This window comes from Vicugna pacos, chromosome 3 (genome assembly GCF_048564905.1).
Source record: "Vicugna pacos chromosome 3, VicPac4, whole genome shotgun sequence".
In the NCBI taxonomy this organism is placed as follows: Eukaryota; Metazoa; Chordata; class Mammalia; order Artiodactyla; family Camelidae; genus Vicugna; species Vicugna pacos.
Window position 1 is genome coordinate 1,848,045 of NC_132989.1, and position 18,223 is coordinate 1,866,267.

The following is an 18,223-nucleotide window of genomic DNA, read 5'->3' on the forward strand; positions in this document are numbered from 1 at the left end:
AAAAAGTAACATTTTACATAAATTAACAAAATTAATTCTGAATAGTAATAAAACATCCCTTTAAAAACATAGAAAAGACTCTAATAGCATAATAAAGATAAAAATACAAAATTAACAAGTAGATAATTTTGGAAATATTTCAGAAACATCTTTATCAAGTTTACTTCACAAAGAAATTTTCAAAAAAACCCCAGCAAATTAACAAGTTATACTGTAAGTAATGTCTCCTTTATTACAAAACTGTAAAACATCTGTACTGCAAAATACCATCATTAAAGTTTTTAACTAAAGTAGAAATATATTTGTAAACAAAGACACATTTCTTTAAATACACAGACACATCATGGAAAGAATCAGGTTGTCTAGTTGGGATTGAATGACTCACGCTAATAATTGTTCCTTCCACCAATACCTAACGAGTGTCTTCCAAGGTTCAACCAACCTTCCCTTCTAGCTCCCTGACAAATGCTGACTATGCTACCTTGCAATTCTATTTCTTCTTTCTGTGCCCCCAGCACACTATGGTATATGGTCCACTGTATGAAGCTAGTATTTGGATTTGGCAGCTGAAAAGATCTCCTAACATGGGCACTTTTGGTCCCGTTGTTTTGAGCCAATCCACCATGATGACATGGGACATCCCACTGGATAGGGTCCTCTACATCCTCGAAGGTAATGCTGTGTCCCTACAGCTACCTACCACCTTTAAAAACCATTGATTATCTATACTACCCACAAAAAAATAAGGTACTCATAGTCGATGGTGTCTTGGCTTGTCACCCAGTCAGTGTTGTCACTTGCAGTCCAATCATCTATCCAAATAGCCATCTTCTGGGTGGTTTCATATTATACTGATTATTCATGCCACCCTCAGAGAACAAGATGCACCTCCAGCCCGTCTACCTTAAAGTATGGAAAACTCCTGGGTGTTGTCATATCACACTGTGTCCAGCCTGACTGTAATAAAAAACTTTGATAAAACCCCTCCCCCTGCTTTTGCTGAACATTCCCCTCAGCACCTCACACTCACCTGTTCACAGAATTCCAGATCCAGTGTCACATCTCCAGTTTCCTCTCCTCAGCTGGCCCCATCAGGAACACCACCTGTATCAACAAATGTTGTAACTCTCATATTTTGCCTTCTTCTCTAACACTCACATTTTTCCCCTCTTTGAAAATATCTGGCATCTATTATTTCACTGTGTGATTATAGGGTGGGAGTTCAAAGTGCTATCACAGTGTTGAGCCCATGAAATATTATTCTCCTTAAAATACCTTCTGGTATACAAATGTTGCTATACACCATTCAACTTTCTACTCTTATTTTGGTAGATTCTTTTTTTTTTTTCATTTGTAACATCCAATAACAAAACACAAAAATTAGTTTATTTTTAAATAAAGGAAACACAACTTTCTTATACAAATAGAATAGAAATAACTCTAGGCTAAAGGTCACAAATATTGTCAGCTAACTACCTGTCCCTTTTAAAAACAACAAAAATTGCACTCAAAAATAAATTTTACATTGAGCTCAAATGTCCTTTCAGAATAAGGAGATTTCAGGATGTACCATGAGAGGAAGTAGCATGCTGATATGAAAAACAAGCATTTTAATTGTCTATGGAGTCAATCAGCTCCAGAGCAGATCAGAAAACTGAGACTGCAATTAAATAAAGGGGGAGCAGAGTGGTAAGTGAAGAAGTGAGGCATATGCTAATCTTTTAGAAATGAATTTCTGGAAATTTATTTGTAGTCAAAAGTAAGACCAGTTGGTTGAGCAGATAATGTATATCTTGATATTATTTCCTTTTAAGTCAATAAGATGGTCTCTAGATCTTGGCAAGATGTTTCAGAAATGTGTGTCACTGCAAAAATATTTGGGTCAGGGGACTGTTTTTTTTTTTTTCCATTTTGAAGAATATAGAGAGCTTCCATTAAACCCATTTGTTGCTGCCTTTGAACAGGGAAGGTATTAAGCATCAAAAAGGAAAAAGAAAGAAAGAAGGAAGGAAGGAAGAAAAAAAGGAGCTAAGGCAATTTTATGAGAAAGAAAATTTTCTGGAATAATCAGAGACAACATGAAAAGATTAATTTGAAATCCAGTCTTCACAAGTCTGTTTCTTTAATTTCATAGTTTGCTCTATCTGCAATAAAACATACAATCTAGTCAGACGAGATGAGATGCTGGTCTAATGACAGCAGCTGGTGCCTCCTGTCAATGTACCTGTTTCAGGACAAGAACATGAATTCTAGCCTCTGGAATTACTTCCTTGTCCACACTATTTCCAGCGGCCTGTGTCTTGAGAATAAATAAATAAGTGTTCAGTTTATGCTCCCAGAAGCACAGGAGCTATTCAAGAAAAAGCAAACTAGGGAACCAAATGAGAGGTTCCAAGAAAAGGAAGTATTCAGGATGTTGTAAAGTCTGACTTCACACTGACTACCACCCAAACCAATGTCATTATGCCCAGAAAAATAATACCTTATCTTCTTCCCCTGCCTGAAAGAGGATGCAAGAATGTTAAAACTATCTTTGGAAGTTTGGTGCACAAATGAAGTTTGATCTTCAGTTACGACTAAAAATTACCACAATGGCTACAGAGCTGCTTCTCTGGAAGATGAATCTCTCTGCAACAGTTCTAAAACATGTTGCTCCTGGTCCATGCAGTTTGTGGTACAACATGAAAATATCCATTCTGAATAATGGAAAAATTAAATGTTTTCTAAACCAGGTCCTGGGGCTTGCACAGTAATGTATCAGAAGAAAGTGAGCTACCCCTAGTGACCCCACTTCTTAAAAAAATTAACTTGAAAGAGAGAAACCTCATTGACTTACTTCCTCCATAACGAGATGGCTTATGCTAGGAAACAAACAATAGACTTTGTTAATGTGGCATCATCATGTCCCCAGAAGGGTACAAGAATTACATTTCCTCTATGGAAAACATGGGACTCATTAAAATGTCCATAAGATCCCGGACCATGATCATGAAAAAATGCCTTGCAATCTTTCTTTCTCTTACTTAAGGATTTATGCAGTAAGATATCAGGAGCTTACCTTGGCACTTTCCAAAACATTTGCCAATTAAAATTCATCCCGATTACCCCTTTATAATTCTTGCATAAGGCAACAGAAAAATACTATCATTCAGTAATTACAGAGACTTCAGAGAAATTACAGTAATTCAGAAAAATAACCTCATGAGTAAATTTCTTGAATAACTGGCCCAGAATATCAAGGTGGCTGAAGATTGACTTCCAATTGAACAACAAATATCAGGCATTATTGTACTGCTCTGTTCTCACTATAGTAAAATGTCACTTTGAATTTTTGAGCAAATTAATCATGTTCTTATTTCTCTTTTCTACCCTTAGAGTACTTCACAGGTTCTATAGAAGAAAAAAATTAATTGCTGCTTTATTGTCATTCAGAACTGGAGAGCCCCCATTTTTCCTTGATTATCTAAGTCTGATCCTGCTTACCAAAAATTTCCAGATTCCACATCCTGCATATTAAGTTGTTTTATACCGGTCTCAGCCTATCAACAGTTAACACTGTGGCTGGAGCAGAGATTATAGTAGTTATAATGCTTGCAAAACACCCTTCAGTGGAGTGGGGAGGATATAGCTCAGTGATAGAGTGCATGCTTAGCAATGCATGAGGTCCTGGGTTCAATTCCAAGTACCTCTATAAATAAATAAATTTAAAAAAAAACCTAATAGCTTCCCCCTCAAAAGAAATAAAAATTAAAAACAAATTAAAACCTTCAGCAATCATCAGGAAGCTGAAAAAAAACGTTTTATGACTGACAAGACCTGAAAATTACACAACACACCTGGGGCCACATGATGCGGTGGGGGGAGGGGACAGCAGTGGGCCTGAGGTTCTACTCTTGTTAGGCGCAAGGTTGGAGACCTAGGATTTCTTGGATTCACACTTTTTTTAATTAAGGTATAGTCAGCTTGTAAGTTGTGTCAATTTCTGATGTACAGCAGAATTCTTCAGTCATATGTGAACATACATATATTCATTTTCACATTTCTTTTCTCTGTAAGTTACAAGATACTGAATATATTTCCCTGTGATATACAGTATACGCTTATTTATCTATTTTATATACACCAGCCAGCATCTGCAAATCTCAAACTCCCAATTTATCCCTTCCCACCCCCCTCCCCTCTGGCAACCACAAGTCTGTATTCTACGTTTGTGAGTCTGTTTCTGTTTTACATATGTTCATTTGCCTTTTTTTTTTTTAGATTCCACATATGAGTGACATCATATGGTATTTTTCTTTCTCTTTCTGGCTTACTTCACTTAGAATGACATTCTCCAGGGACATCCATGTTGCTGCAAATGGTGTTATTTTATCATTTTTCCTGGCTGAGTAGTATTCCATTGTATAAATATACCACCCCTTCTTTATCCAGTCATCTGTTGATGGACATTCAGGTTGTTTCCATGTCTTGGCTATTGTAAATAGTGCTGCTATGAACATTGGGGTGCAGGTGTCTTTTTGAATTAGGATTCCCTCTGGATATCTGTGGATTTTTGAAGGACAGCCATTCTGATTGGCGTGAGGTGATACTTCATTGTAGTTTTGATTTGCGTTTCTCTGATAATTAATGATATTGAACATTTTTTCATGTGCCTATTAGTCATTTATACGTCTTCATTGGAGAATTGCTTCTTGTTTAGGTCTTCCGTCCATTTTTGGATTGGGTTGTTTGTTCAGTTCACTCTTTGTTGGTGAATTTAAACCATCAGAGCCAGAATTTGAAGTGCCAGAAGATTTGGGGAAAAAAATCCAACCAGGAGCCCAAAATGTCAGTGACTGAAATGAACTAAAATCTCTAAAACAAAAGCACCTCAGTGGGAGAAGGTGGCCTGATTGATTACCTTGTCAAGTGGCTGGCAACATGTCTGTTGGAGAGAGCCACCTTTGAGGTGGATTCCCCATTGAAATGGATCCCCCATTGAATCAAACCACAAATCAGGCACTCACATTACAAAAGAGAAAAAGAAAAAACCTGTCAGTGCGTGTGCTCCATAAACTGATTTTCCTTTCCTATATATTTTTCTAAATTATTAAGCCCCAGTTTACTTGGAGTTCAGAGATGTTTGTGCTCTCCTCAGCATGAGGGAGAACATTCTATTTCCAACCATATCCTGCTAGGTGTATATATATATAAATCTTCTAATGATTTTTTTTTTAAAATGTCCTCCCTGTCACTTAAAATATATCACTTGAAAACTATTTGGCTTCTGTTATAAGCTGTCAGCCCCTTTAAAACTCACTCATGGATTCTTTCCTTTCTTATACACATAATAACATATTTTTGATTTAGCAAATAACAATATAAACTCTTTCCTCTTTCTTCAGGGTGGGGTGCTACTGCCTAGATGATGTTGTTTAGCAACCATATCAGTTTAATATCAAAAATCCAAATATAATAAAAACACATAACCATTAATATTATCACTTCTTTGAGACAGATTTGATTCTACAATCAATATGCTGAAAGTGAGGGTTTTTCCCCCTAATGTCTTCTATTGTTTGCCAATAGATACCATCACAGAGGGAAAATCTCCCAGTCGACTGAGTTGGACCATTAGCATATAAAAGTGTGGGTGCTGTTTTGTTCACATCTGCATGTTCAATGCCTCAGTAATTGTTAATAAACAAATGCATTTCATAAAGGAGATAAGGCAAACATAAGATCCATGATGCACTAAACATTGCATGTACCTAGCAACATCCAAAATGATAAAAGGTATAAGGGAAGATGTATTTAATTCACTTAAATAAATATCATCTGTCTAGTAAGGAGATCATCTTAGAAGTGCACTGGTGGTAGAAAATTAAAATGGAAAGAAGTGGTTAGACTAGAGAGATAGCTAAAAGGTAAAATCCACAGGACTGTGTCTAGGTTACGTACTGTAGGCGAAATAGGAGACAGGAGTTGGGATGATGTATGTTTGTGATACTGGGAATAGTGTGGGAAAACAAACAAAATCAGGGAGCTTTCGATTTAGTTTGGATGTGCTGATTTGAGGTTGTTTTAATACACCCAGGTGGAGAAGTGAAATACATAGTTGAACATAGACTATGAAATATTCGTGTTGGAACAGAAATCTGGGAGTCACCTGTGTAAAGACTTTAAACTGTGATGACTCCAAAAACCTACTAAGGAAAGAAATACAAAAAATCAGAAACTTGCAAGCAGGAGGGAAAACGCAGCAATAGAGATGAGCTCAGTGTATAATGGGACTCAGTCAGGGGAACTTCCCACAAGCTGAGGGGTCCTGGAATCCATGGCTAGTTGAAAGAATAATGCCACTGACATTTATGTTTTGCTCTTTCTTTTACAAGCAACAGGTCAAAATATCTCTATCTCTGCAAAAGAAAAATTACAGTTATACCCATATAGCATATGGTTATACCTACTAAATAAATTGATTTTATGAATAAACTTTATACACAATAAAACGTCTAGAATAATCTAATTTTAGTTTGGGTTGCTCAATATTATGCAGCCCAGTTTATAGATAACATACAGGTTATGCAAATTGTACAGGTCACACAGATGTTATGTGGTGGAATGGGTATTCAAACTCAGGTCCGTCCAACTGGAAAATTCAAACTCTGTTTAAAATGTTTTCTACTAAAACTCACTTATAAAATTATGAACATGACCAAATCATTTACTGAGTCATTATCCATTAATCAGTCTAAATAACTCTCTTCTAAATGTCTTTTAATAATCATGTCCCACTGAATCACAAAGTTATCCTCAGAATTTTTTGTTCTTTTTTAAAATATTTCGGAGGGAGGGACGTAATTAGGTTTATTTATTTGTGTGTTTGTTTAATAGAGGTGCTAGGGATTGAACCCAGGACCTCGGGCATGCTAGGCATGCACTTTACCACTCAGCTATACCCTCCCCCTCCTCAGAATTTTTTTCAGTGCTCCCTTCACTTCCTTATTTCTCAGAATATAGATAAGGGGGTTAAGTATGGGAGTCACCACAGTGTAGAAGAGGGACACGAACTTATCCTGGTCCTTGGATCTCCTCTTGGCTGGCTGCAGATACATGAAGATAATGGTTCCATAGAAGACAATCACCACCGTCAGGTGGGAGGAGCAGGTTCCAAATGCTTTACGTCATCCAATGGCTGACTTTATCTTTAGAACTGCTTGGGTGATGTGCCCATAGGATATCAGGATGAGCGACAAGGGCACCACCAGGAATAAGACGCTAGCCACAAAGAGCTCTGCCTGGTTGAAGGCGGTGTCCACACAAGCCAACCTGATGAGCACAGGAACCTCACAGAAGAAATGATCCACATGGCGATGCCCACAGAAGGGCAGCTGCAGGTTGAGAGCGGACTGTATGAGGGTGGTTGCCAGACCACTGAGCCACGCCATAGATGCCAGGATGTGACAGAGCCGAGGGTGCATGACAGAGGCGTAATGCAGAGGATGACAGACTGCGACATAGCGGTCGTAGGACATCACAGCCAAAAGGACACACTCTGTGGATCCCAGGGCAAGGGAGACATAGAGCTGAACCACACAGCCTCCATACGTGATAGACTTCTCTGGACCCCCCAGGTTGACTAGAAGCTGAGGAATAATACTGCTGGTGACGCAAAGGTCCAGTAATGAGAGATGGGAGAGGGAAAAGTACATGGGATTGTGGAGTTTAGAGTCCAAGACGGATACTAGGATGATGGCAGCATTGCCGAGGAGTGTCATGAGGTAAAGGGACATGATTACCCCAAAGAGAACCAGCTCCAACTGAGGTCGGTCAGAAAAACCTACCAGAATGAACCCAGAGAAGGTGCTGTCATTAGTCCACAGCATTACTCTCACTTTGATTACTCACTCCAGAGTGATTAAATCACATTAAACAGAAACTGCAAGGATTTTATGTCAATTCCCTGGCAGTTAAGATCTGGATGTTGAGAAGTAAGTTTGTAAACAGTTAAAGAGAAAAGGTCAAAGCAGAGAATCCTGGTGTGTGATATCCTTGATTATCTCATGAAGTGGCATTCCTGTTCTCATTGATCATATGTTTTCCATCTACCTTGAGGATGAAATAAAAGCTAAAATGCATTAATGCTGAGATGTTTCACACCTTTTCCTCAATATAATTTTTTATATAAAGGTAATGCAATTTCACAGGAAATACAGGAATTACAAACACCATAGTACATTCTCACAGTCTACCAAATGGATACATAAATAAGGCAGGAACATGATAAAACATGTGAGAGTATGCATCTTATGATCAGTGTAAGAGGTTCACTGTCAGGATGCAGAGTTGGGAGAGGAATCTATAGAGGAGAAGGTCTGGATTGTATTCACCTTGCTCTTAAAGAGATGAGAAGGAGAGCAATCCAAGACCAAAGAATTTCCTGATAGTAAGAAACAAATATAGAAATGGAGAGTACATGGTAGGGTTTTATCTGAAAAAGGAAAAAGAAACTAAATGGAAGCATGATTATTTCATATATTAACTATGCCACATAACAGGATACGATACTTATAAGGTAAATTTGAGTCACTTCTTTAAGGAATACAAACATCCGTAGATATCATTTGGATAGCATAGGCCTTGTAGGAGGGTTTTGGTTTTGTTTGAATTTTCCTTTTCAAGATAAATATGCCTGCACAGTATAGAATAATTTAAAACCAAAGAAACTCTAGTCCAGAAACTCTGTACACAGCCAATGCAAAGTGGACAATCACAATTAGAGACTGAATGCAATATCAATAGAATGCAAGAAATGCTGCAGAGGGCTCAGTGAAAATCATTAACATTTAACTCCCAACAGGATATTGAGACAACAAACAGGAAGAAGCTAAGATTATTGAAGTTTTACATATGATGAAATAAGGAGATTAAGTAGTTAAAAACCGTGTGCATCCATTTAGTTCCAAGTCAGCTGAAGCCGGGAAGAATCAGACTGATCATTTCTACAACTGAGAACCATTGTTTCGACATTCTTCTTGTCTTTAGGACTTTAACCCAGAGTCCCACTCAATCTGTGACACATTAACACTAGCTACTCATTTGACACCATACACAATTTACAGTATCTAATGTCCCACATGCAGGTGCCAGAAAGAAGAGTTGCCCAGCTTAGATTTATGTTCCTTCCTCTGCAGGAGACTGCATGGGCATCACTGTGCTCAACTAAGACTAACTGCACGATGAATACTGTCACATATAGTCCCAGAGTTAACGAGTTCCCTTGTGATGTGATTAACTCCAGGGATTCTGGGCAACAGGAGCCAGCAACAAAGGGCAAACAAATTAACACTGGAGGACAAAAATGGGGCCGGGGAGGTCAAGCAGCTGGCCTGCTGGCCACAGAGCCAAGTGCAATGAAAATTAAAGTTCCACTATTGGGGACCTCTTCCAATTGAATTTTGTGATTTTCTTTCCACTTCTCCTGCCCTTTTCTCTTGACTTTATGTATATGGCGTGGTTGCGGGGGTAGGAAAGAGAGAAATTGTTATAATTACACAAACACAAAAATACACTACGTGAGAATAAAAATATTTTGCAACTTAGAGCAGAGGACACTGTTCAGCAGGTAGATGCCTGAATATCTGGAGGGACCCTCAACAGGAGGAAACCACATGTTCTCAATGAATCTTTTTTTCCTCAGTTATAGGGAGCACAGAGGATATGGGCCCGAGGGTAAAGAAACTGCTTTTCTGACAATGTTGCCATCCACCCCTAATATATGACACAAAGAAAGATTAAACAGAAAAACATATACAACAAAACTGAAATAAAAATAGCTGATAAAAAATAATGATGCCAGTCCTACAGTTTATGAAACTAAGTTAAGAAATAGACTTTCCTAGAATCAAAATTTAATACCTCAAAATTCTGCTACTGAAAACTACCATAGGCAATCTGGAAAAAAAAGCTCCTTGACTTTATGGCTTTTTATTGATGTAAATGATTGCTAAATGGCAAAAACACACAAAGTATAGTCCCCCTGGATGTGTTCTAGAAATTTAAAATATATGCTAATATTTCAGTACAGTGTTCCATATTGAGGATAAATGCTAATGATTTTTACAGACTAGTGAGAAAAGTCAGTAGGACACATGGAATATACTGCTTCTTCCATTTGGGAGGGCAAATGCAGAGACAGTGAGGAAGTCAGATGATCCCCAACCCCATTATATAATTTAGGACACAATGACCCACAGAAATGGTTTATGGAAAAGTAATTCAGCGTCTTTGAACCACATTGTGAACTATATGTGACAAAACGTAGTAGTTAAAGCTCTTGGATAACTGACATTCAAAATAAACCCACTTTGACTACTTAATGATCTTAGAAATAGCTGAAGGTAGCAATTAGAAACCTTACAGCACACACAAGTGGCATGCAGCCCTTTTGCAGATTCACAACAAACATTATCATATTATACAACGTGGGAAACTAGGGAGTGGGGAAAAAAAATCCCTCTCGTACTTTGTGAAAACCACAACTCCCTGCTTTTCCTTTAATCCACGGGAGAAACATTTTAAGATGTGTTGGTTTATGGTGTGCATATTTAGAGCACCCATTTACTGAAACACTCTGCTGTGAGTGGACCCGCACACCTCACGCCCGTGTTGCTCAAGGACCTACTGTCCCTATGGACACCCATGTGGAGGCCGCGCGGAGGGAGGGGACACAGGTTACCTTTGGCCTTCTGGTGCGGTCGCCCCTCAGGCTGCAGCTCGGAGGCCTCTCATCCACGAAGACGAAGACGAGGCTCCTGGCTCTGTGGCCTCCCCTGTGTGTCGCAGGTGAGGCCGCTGAAGATCTCCTCCCGCACGGCTCACCTCCATGGGAGCCAGGGGCGGGAGTGGCCGGGCCACCAGAGCCAGGCAGTAGAGCTGGCCCACGGCGGCAGCCACAGAAGCGGGGCCGAGACTAACACCCACTAGCTCTAAACCCCCAAAGCCGTAAAGCCCCCCAAGTCGTAAACTCCCCCAAGTCGTAAACCCCTGCCGTAAACCCCACAGACGTAAACCCTACGCATATAAACCTGGCAGCCAGACGGAACCCCAGAATGCATTGAGGGCCTCGGACGCCAGTCCAGTCGGTGGAAGCTGCGGTCTGGAGCGGAGAGCGAGGTGGCCAGGCCCAGCGCTTCTGCTGTCAGACCTGCCGCCTCCGCTCCCTCCGGGGCCTCTGACAGGACGTCGGCCCCTCAGGAGACAGCGCCCCCGAGGAGCCTCTGACAGGACGGCCTCCACAGAGGGTGAGTCTGCAGTTCTCTGAGCTTCTCAGAGCTGCTCGAGCTGGGGGCGCGGGCCTCGGGTGCGGGGTGTGCCGGCGACCCTCGGTCCTGGGCGTGAGGTCCCTCTCGACTGGGCTGGGGTTGCGGGGCGGGCCACCCGCCCTCTGGCCTGCAGGCCTCTGGGAGCCCTCGGCCTGGTCGCGCTTCTCCAAGGAACCTGGTGCGCGGGGGTCGGAGGTCTGGTCCACCTGCGGCACCGTCGGGACCGGGGCCCGGACGACCATGCGTGGTGTTCCTGGTTTTCTTGGTTGGGGTTTCGGTCGTGAAGGTTGTGTGCAAATGTGTGTGTATCCCGGGTCTCGCGTATATTTTTCCACTTAGGACATTTGCTTGTGGAAATAGTCTTTGGTTTGAGATTACGTGACATTTTCTGCTGGTTTTCTTATGATTTTATTTACCTCCTACCTTGTTTCTCAACTCAGAATTAATTTGACTTAAAATACGAATTACCCAAATTTAATATTTTTTCTGGTTGGCTCTACAGCAGTAGTTACTGGATTACTGATCCTTTCTCACTGATGTATCTGTTTGGGTCTCTGTGTTCAGTAAACTGTTGAGCCGGTTGTAATTCTGTGCTTTTTGGAAGAGGCGCCGCGCTGTTCCCCACAGTGGCCACACTAGTTTACATTCCTGCCACATCGCCAGGAACACATTATTTTACACTTTTCTCCTTAGATTTTTTAGTATGTTTTGTTCTAGCTCTCTCAGCAAGTGTGAAGTGATGTATCATTGTGACTTTGAATTGCATTCCTCTCATGACCAGTTATACAGAGCATCTTTTCAGATGGCCATTTGTATAACTGTGGACTTCAATAAGTCCTTTTCCCATATTTTAAGTGGGCCATTTCTCTTTTCGTTCTTGAGGTGTAAGCATTCTTTATATATTTTGAAGACAAATCCCCTTTACATTTACTATTTGTCTTTTCACTTTTCTGACCATGCTCTTTAAAGCACAGAGGTTTTCCGTTTTAAAGTCCAGTTTATCTATTTTTTCTTTTGTTGCTCATGTTGTGGTTTTCGTATCTAAGTCTTCATTGCCAAATATAAGGTCATGAAAATTTACTCTTAAGTTTCTTCCAAAGAAGGTCAGTCATGTTAGCCTTTATATTTAGGTTACTGATCCATCTTGAGGTAATCTTTGTATATGGTTGTTGTAGGCAGCCCACTGCCGTTCTTTTATGAGTGGGTATCCTAGTGTCTGAGCGCTACTTATTAAAGAGACTGTTTGAACCCATTGACTGGTGTTGCCATCCTTGTCAAAAATCAATTGGCCATGGATGTATGAGTTTATTTTTGAATTCTCAACTCTGTTTCACTGGACTAAACTGTCTATTCTTAGGGCGAAACTATACCATTTTTGATTATCTTTCATTATTTTCCAGAATTCTGAAAGTGTTGATTATGATAATTTTTGCCAAGTGTTTGTTGCTTTTGTGGAGTTGCAAATTTCAGAGGTTGTTTATACTCCCATCTTCATGGTTGACCAGTTTGTACATTTGCCAAATTGTTAGATATTCATTATGGATTTCCAGTTTCATCATTTCATGTCTCTCTCTCATTTTCTTTTTCTGTCCCTCAAATAAAAGTTTGTCTGATTTTCAAGGTGTTACTCGGGCCTTTTTTTTTTTTCTTGATTGAAATAGTTTGTGATGTCTTTTATCATTTTTTTTAACTTGGAAATTAACTGCAATTAAAGACATCCTATCCTATTTGTAAAAAACTTTTAGTTTGCCTTATAATTGTACATAGAAGCACAAATATCTTAGAAGTGTGCCTCTTGAAAAACTTTCACAATCTTTACACATTTGCGGAAACAGCATCCAGCTCAAGGGAGTAATACTACCCAAACCTCAAATATCTGCTCACATATCCCTTCAAGTGTCTTCACTCATTAAGAGGAAACTTAATCTTGACTTCTAACAGTATAGATTCGTTTTGCTGGGGTTTTTTAAAATACTGTATATAAATTGTATAATCATTATGTGTTTTGTGTGACTTAACTTTGCTAAACTTTATGTTTGGATGTTTATCTCAAAGGTGTGTGTTTTTGTAGAACATTCATTTGTATTCTGAATATTATTCTGTTACGTGAATATATCATGATTCTTCCACTGTTGTATTGAAGGGCATTGTGGAGTTGACATTTTATAGATATGAGGATTAGTTCTGCTGGGAGCATGCTCATCTGTCTCATGGTGCATATATGTTTGGGTATGTATTTATTAGGTATAATCTAGGAGTGTGATCGCTGTAGATGAGTATAGGTATGTTCAGTTTTAGGAGGCACAAAGAGTTTTCCAGCAGTTTCCAGTTTATTCATATGCCCTGTAATACTTAGCATTTTAATCTTTTATAAATTTTAGCTGCTCTCTTAAGTGTTGGTATGTTTCACTGTGTTTTTCATTTGCATTCCTCTGACTATTAATCAAGTTGAGTGTCTTTCATGTGCTTTTTTGCTATTGGCATATATTTTTTCAACTGCCTTCACAGGTCTTTTGCCCACTGTACCACTGAATTTTCTGTGTTTCTCATAGTGATCTGTAGGAATTCTTTACATGTGGTGGATAGACTCTTATTGGTTGTATATATAATTACAAACGTCTTCTCACAACTTAGATTTTTATCATGTTTTTAATAAAGAAGAGTTCTTAACTTTGAAATAGTCCAATTTATTATTTTCCTTTGTTAGTATTATTTTACCATTTTAGGAGATATTTGTCAAAACCAAGATCACTAACATAACATATTGTCCTACATTTTTGTGAAATCATTTTTTTTGACACTTAAATCTGCAATCCATTCATTTTTGTTATAAGGTAAGATGAGGATTGGGTTTTCTTTATAGTGTGAGGAAGGCGTTTAGCTGCTGCTTCTTCTGTTTTCTTTTCCTTTTTTTTTTTTTTTTTAATCTCTATGGGTATCTGACTGTGGTGAGAAAATTCTGAGATGTCCTGTAAGTTTCCTGCCCTTGGTATTCAGTATAATCTCGCCCCCTAGAGTATGTAAAGAATGATTGTCATGGTGGATTTTACTTTTGATTAGGTTATGTTATAGACAAAGGTAAAATGATTTTTCCAATGTCGTTAAGGCCTCAAGTCAGCCGACTTTGATTTAATTAAAAGGGAGACTATTTTACCTGGATCTGATCTACTCAGATGAGTCCTTCAGAGGGACTTGGCCCTTTTTGAAGGGAGAGCTTCAAAGCATGAGAAAAGTTCTCCTGTTGGCTTTGAAGGAGTGAACTTTGATTTTGGAGAGGGACCCATATGTGAGGGAATAGCAGATGGTCTCTATCAGCTGAGGGCTTGAGCTCAGCAACCAAAAGAAAATGAATTCCAGCAACAACCATGTATGTACAAGAGGACACAGAAACTTAAATGAGTCTCCAGCCCTGACAGCGAGCACCTCCTATGCAGCCTTTTGAGTTTGTGAGCAGAAGATCCAGTTCACCTATACCAGTACCCACAGAAATGGTGGGTAATAACTTTGGATTATTTTAAGCCAGCACATATGTGATAATTTTTTATGGTACCATAGAAGACTAGTTAATGCCTGGTTAATACAAAACTACTTATTGAAAAATGCACCATTGTCCCCACTGCATTATGAGGCCACCTTGGCCATCAACCACATACAGTTCTATTTCACGATTCTCTATTGACTTTCACTGACTATGTAGTCAATGCTTGTGCTGATGCCACATTATCTTTTTATAATAAGTCTTGGTATCTGGTCGTGTTCAGTCTTTCAGGTTTGTTAATCTGCTTTCAGGTGCCGTTGGCAGTTCTGGGTCCTTTGAGTTTCTGTATGAATTCTAGAATAGACTGGGATTTTTGAAAAATAAGTGCAGGGGTTTTGATTGGGATTGCATCGAATCTACAGAGCTAGCTTTAATTCTGTATTTTACTTACAGTTCCTTATTTCATGTAGTAAAAATTGATTCACACTATGAGCAAGTAGTAAATATATTTCTTTTCCCTTTGTATTCCTGTCTTAATTTCACTGCCAAATTTCAGTATATGAAAACTTTTTCCTTACTCTATCTTTATACTAGTATTTACTTATAATCCTTCTAATTTATCATTGTTGATTAATACCATTCATTTCCTTGCTGTAAAAGATGATGAAATTGGTATGTTTACACCATCTTCCACTTTCCTTAGTTTTTTCCTCAAAACTTTTGTTTTATTTCTGCATTATTATGGCTTGTGACATAAATATTTGTTTTTAGTTCGCCCTAAAATGAAATGAATTCCATGATATTGCCATTTTTTCTTTCTTTTTTTTTATTGAGTTATAGTCAGTTTACAATGTTGTGTCAATTTCTGGTGTACAGCACAATTTTTCAGTCATACATGAATATACAGATACTCATTTTTGTACTCTTTTTCACTGTGAGCTACTACAAGATCTTGTATATATTTCCCTGTGCTATGCAGTATAAACTTGTTTATCTGTTTTATATCTACCCATCAGTATCTACAAATCTCAAACTCCCAGTCTGTCCTTTCCCAACCCCCTCCCTCCTCGCAACCACAAGTTTGTATTCTATGTCTGTGAGTCTGTTTCTGTTTTATATTTAGGTTCATTTGTTTTCTTTATTTTTTTTTCAGATTTCCCATATGAGTAATATCATATGGTATTTTTCTTTTTCTTTCTGGCTTACTTCACTTGGAATGACATTCTCCAGGGACATCCATGTTGCTGCAAATGGCATTGTGCTGTCATTTTTATGGCTGAATAGTATTCCATTATATAAATGTACATCTTTATCCAGTTATCTGTCGATGGACATTTAGGTTGTTTCCATATCTTGGCTATTGTAAATAATGCTGCTATGAACATTGAAGTGCAGGTGTCTTTTTGAATTAGGGTTCCTTCTGGATATATGCCCAGGAATGGGATTGCTAGGTCATATGGTAAGTCTATTCCTAGTCTTTTGAGGAATCTCCATACTGTTTTCCACAATGGCTGCACTAAACTGCATTCCCACCAACAGTGTGAGAGGGTTCCCTTTTCTCCACAGCCTCTCCAGCATTTATCATTTGTGGACTTTTAAATGATGGCCATTCTGACTGGTGTGAGGTGATACCTCATTGTAGTTTTGATTTTCACTTTCTCTGTTAATTAGTGATACTGAGCATTTTTTCATATGTCTATTGGCCATGTGTATGTCTTCATTGGAGAATTGCTTGTTTAGATCTTCTGCCCATTTTTGAACTTGTTTGTTTGTTTTTTTCTTATTAAGTCATATGAGCTGTTTATATATTCTGGAGATCAAGCCTTTGTCGGTTTCATTTACAACAATTTTCTCCCATTGCATAGGCTGTTGCTTTGTCTTGCTTATGGTTTCCTTTGTTGTGCAAAAGCTTGTAAGTTTCATTAGGTCCCATTTGTTTATTTTTGCTTTTATTTCTATTTCTTGGGTAGGCTGCCCTAGAACATTTTTGAGATATATGTGAGAGAATGTTTTGCTGTATTTTCTTCTAGGAGGTTTATTGTGTCTTGCCTTAAGTTTAAGTCTTTAATCCATTTTAAGTTTATTTTTGTGTATGGTGTAAGGGAGTGTTCTAGCTTCATTGATTTATGTGCAGCTGTCCAGTTTTCCCAACACCATTTACTGAAGAGATTGTCTTTATTCCATTGTATATTCTTGCCTCCTTTGTTAAAGTTAATTGATCAAAAGTTTATGGGCTCATTTCTGGGCTCTGTATTCTCTTCCATCGATCCTTATGTCTGTTTTTATGCCAATACCATGCTGTTTTGATCACTGTAGCTCTGTAGTATTGTCTAAAGTCTGGGAGGATTATTCGTCCAGCCTTATTCTTTTTCTTCAGTAATGCTTTGGCAATTCTAGGTCTTTTGCGATTCCATATAAATTTTATTACAATTTTTTCTAGTTCTGTGAAATATGTCCTGGATAATTTGATAGGGATTGCTTTAAATCTGTAGATTTCCTTGGGCAGTGTGACCATTTTAACAATACTGATTCTTCCAATCCGGGAGCATGGAATATCTTTCCGTTTTTAAAGTCTTCTTTAATTTCCTTAATCAATGTTTTGTAATTCTCCATGTATAAGTCTTCACCTCCTTGATTAGATGTATTCCTAGGTGTTTTATTACTTTGGGTGCTATTTTAAAAGGAATTATTTCTTTACTTTCTTTTCCTGTTGATTCATTATTAGTGTAAAGAAATGAAACTGATTTTTGTACATTAATCTTGTAACCTACTACCTTGCTGAATTCTTTTCTTAGTTCTAGTAGTTTTTGTGTGGAGCTTTTAGGGTTTTCCATATATAGTATCATGTCATCTTCATATAGTGACAGTTTTACCTCTTCTTTTCCAATTTGGATCCATTTTATTTCTTTTTCTTGCCTGATAGTTGTGGCTAGGACTTCCAAGACTATGTTGAATAGGAGTGGTAAGAGTGGACAACCTTGTCTTGTCCTAGATTTTAGTGGGAAGGTTTTCAGTTTTTCATTGTTGAGTCCTATGCTGGCTGTAGGTTTGTCATAAATAGCTTTTATTATGTTGAGATATGTTCCCTCTATACCCACTTTGGTAAAAAATTAATCATAAATATTTTGTCACTTATGGCCTTTGTGTCCTTATTGAGAAGCTGGCATATCATTTGGAATATCCTTGGGAATGAAAGTAAAATAGATGGATTACTTACAAATTTACCTAAATTTTAAAACCAGACACTATTCATCCTTCCTCATTTGAGATAACTAGTCATAGGTTAAATTAAGTAGTATGTTGTGAACAAAACTATAAGCGTGTATATTTTCATTTTCTTAGGAATCTTCAAGCAGAGTTCTGTGATTTACTATTGGAAAGAAAGACCCTAACCCTTATTCATTTATTCCTCTTTTTTTTAATGGCACTCTCATTTTCT

The 18,223-nt window shown here is 38.3% G+C and overlaps 2 protein-coding genes, 1 long non-coding RNA gene and 1 pseudogene across 5 annotated transcripts in view; 1 reads left to right on the forward strand and 3 right to left on the reverse strand.

The window, feature by feature from the left end:
• Positions 1-1,083, reverse strand: part of LOC116277821 (olfactory receptor 2H2-like) — a 55,469-nt gene extending 54,386 nt beyond the window's left edge. The window contains exon 1 of the mRNA XM_072952649.1: positions 1,031-1,083. The gene's annotated coding sequence lies outside the window, so the exon portion shown is untranslated. The remainder of the gene's footprint in view (positions 1-1,030) is intronic.
• LOC102529025 (olfactory receptor 2B11) overlaps positions 1-10,884 on the reverse strand; it is a 51,971-nt gene extending 41,087 nt beyond the window's left edge. Inside the window, exons 1-2 of the mRNA XM_072952642.1 lie at positions 10,721-10,884; positions 1,031-1,104 (exon numbers count right to left, since the gene is read on the reverse strand). The gene's annotated coding sequence lies outside the window, so the exon portion shown is untranslated. The remainder of the gene's footprint in view (positions 1-1,030; positions 1,105-10,720) is intronic.
• LOC140690333 (olfactory receptor 2G2-like) lies at positions 6,936-7,868 on the reverse strand (annotated as a pseudogene).
• Positions 10,885-11,094: 210 nt separating the features above from the next.
• Positions 11,095-18,223, forward strand: part of LOC140690784 (uncharacterized) — a 68,305-nt gene continuing 61,176 nt past the window's right edge. For all 3 annotated transcript variants that reach the window (XR_012066103.1, XR_012066106.1, XR_012066105.1), the window contains exon 1: positions 11,095-11,285. This is a non-coding gene — a long non-coding RNA (uncharacterized lncRNA). The remainder of the gene's footprint in view (positions 11,286-18,223) is intronic.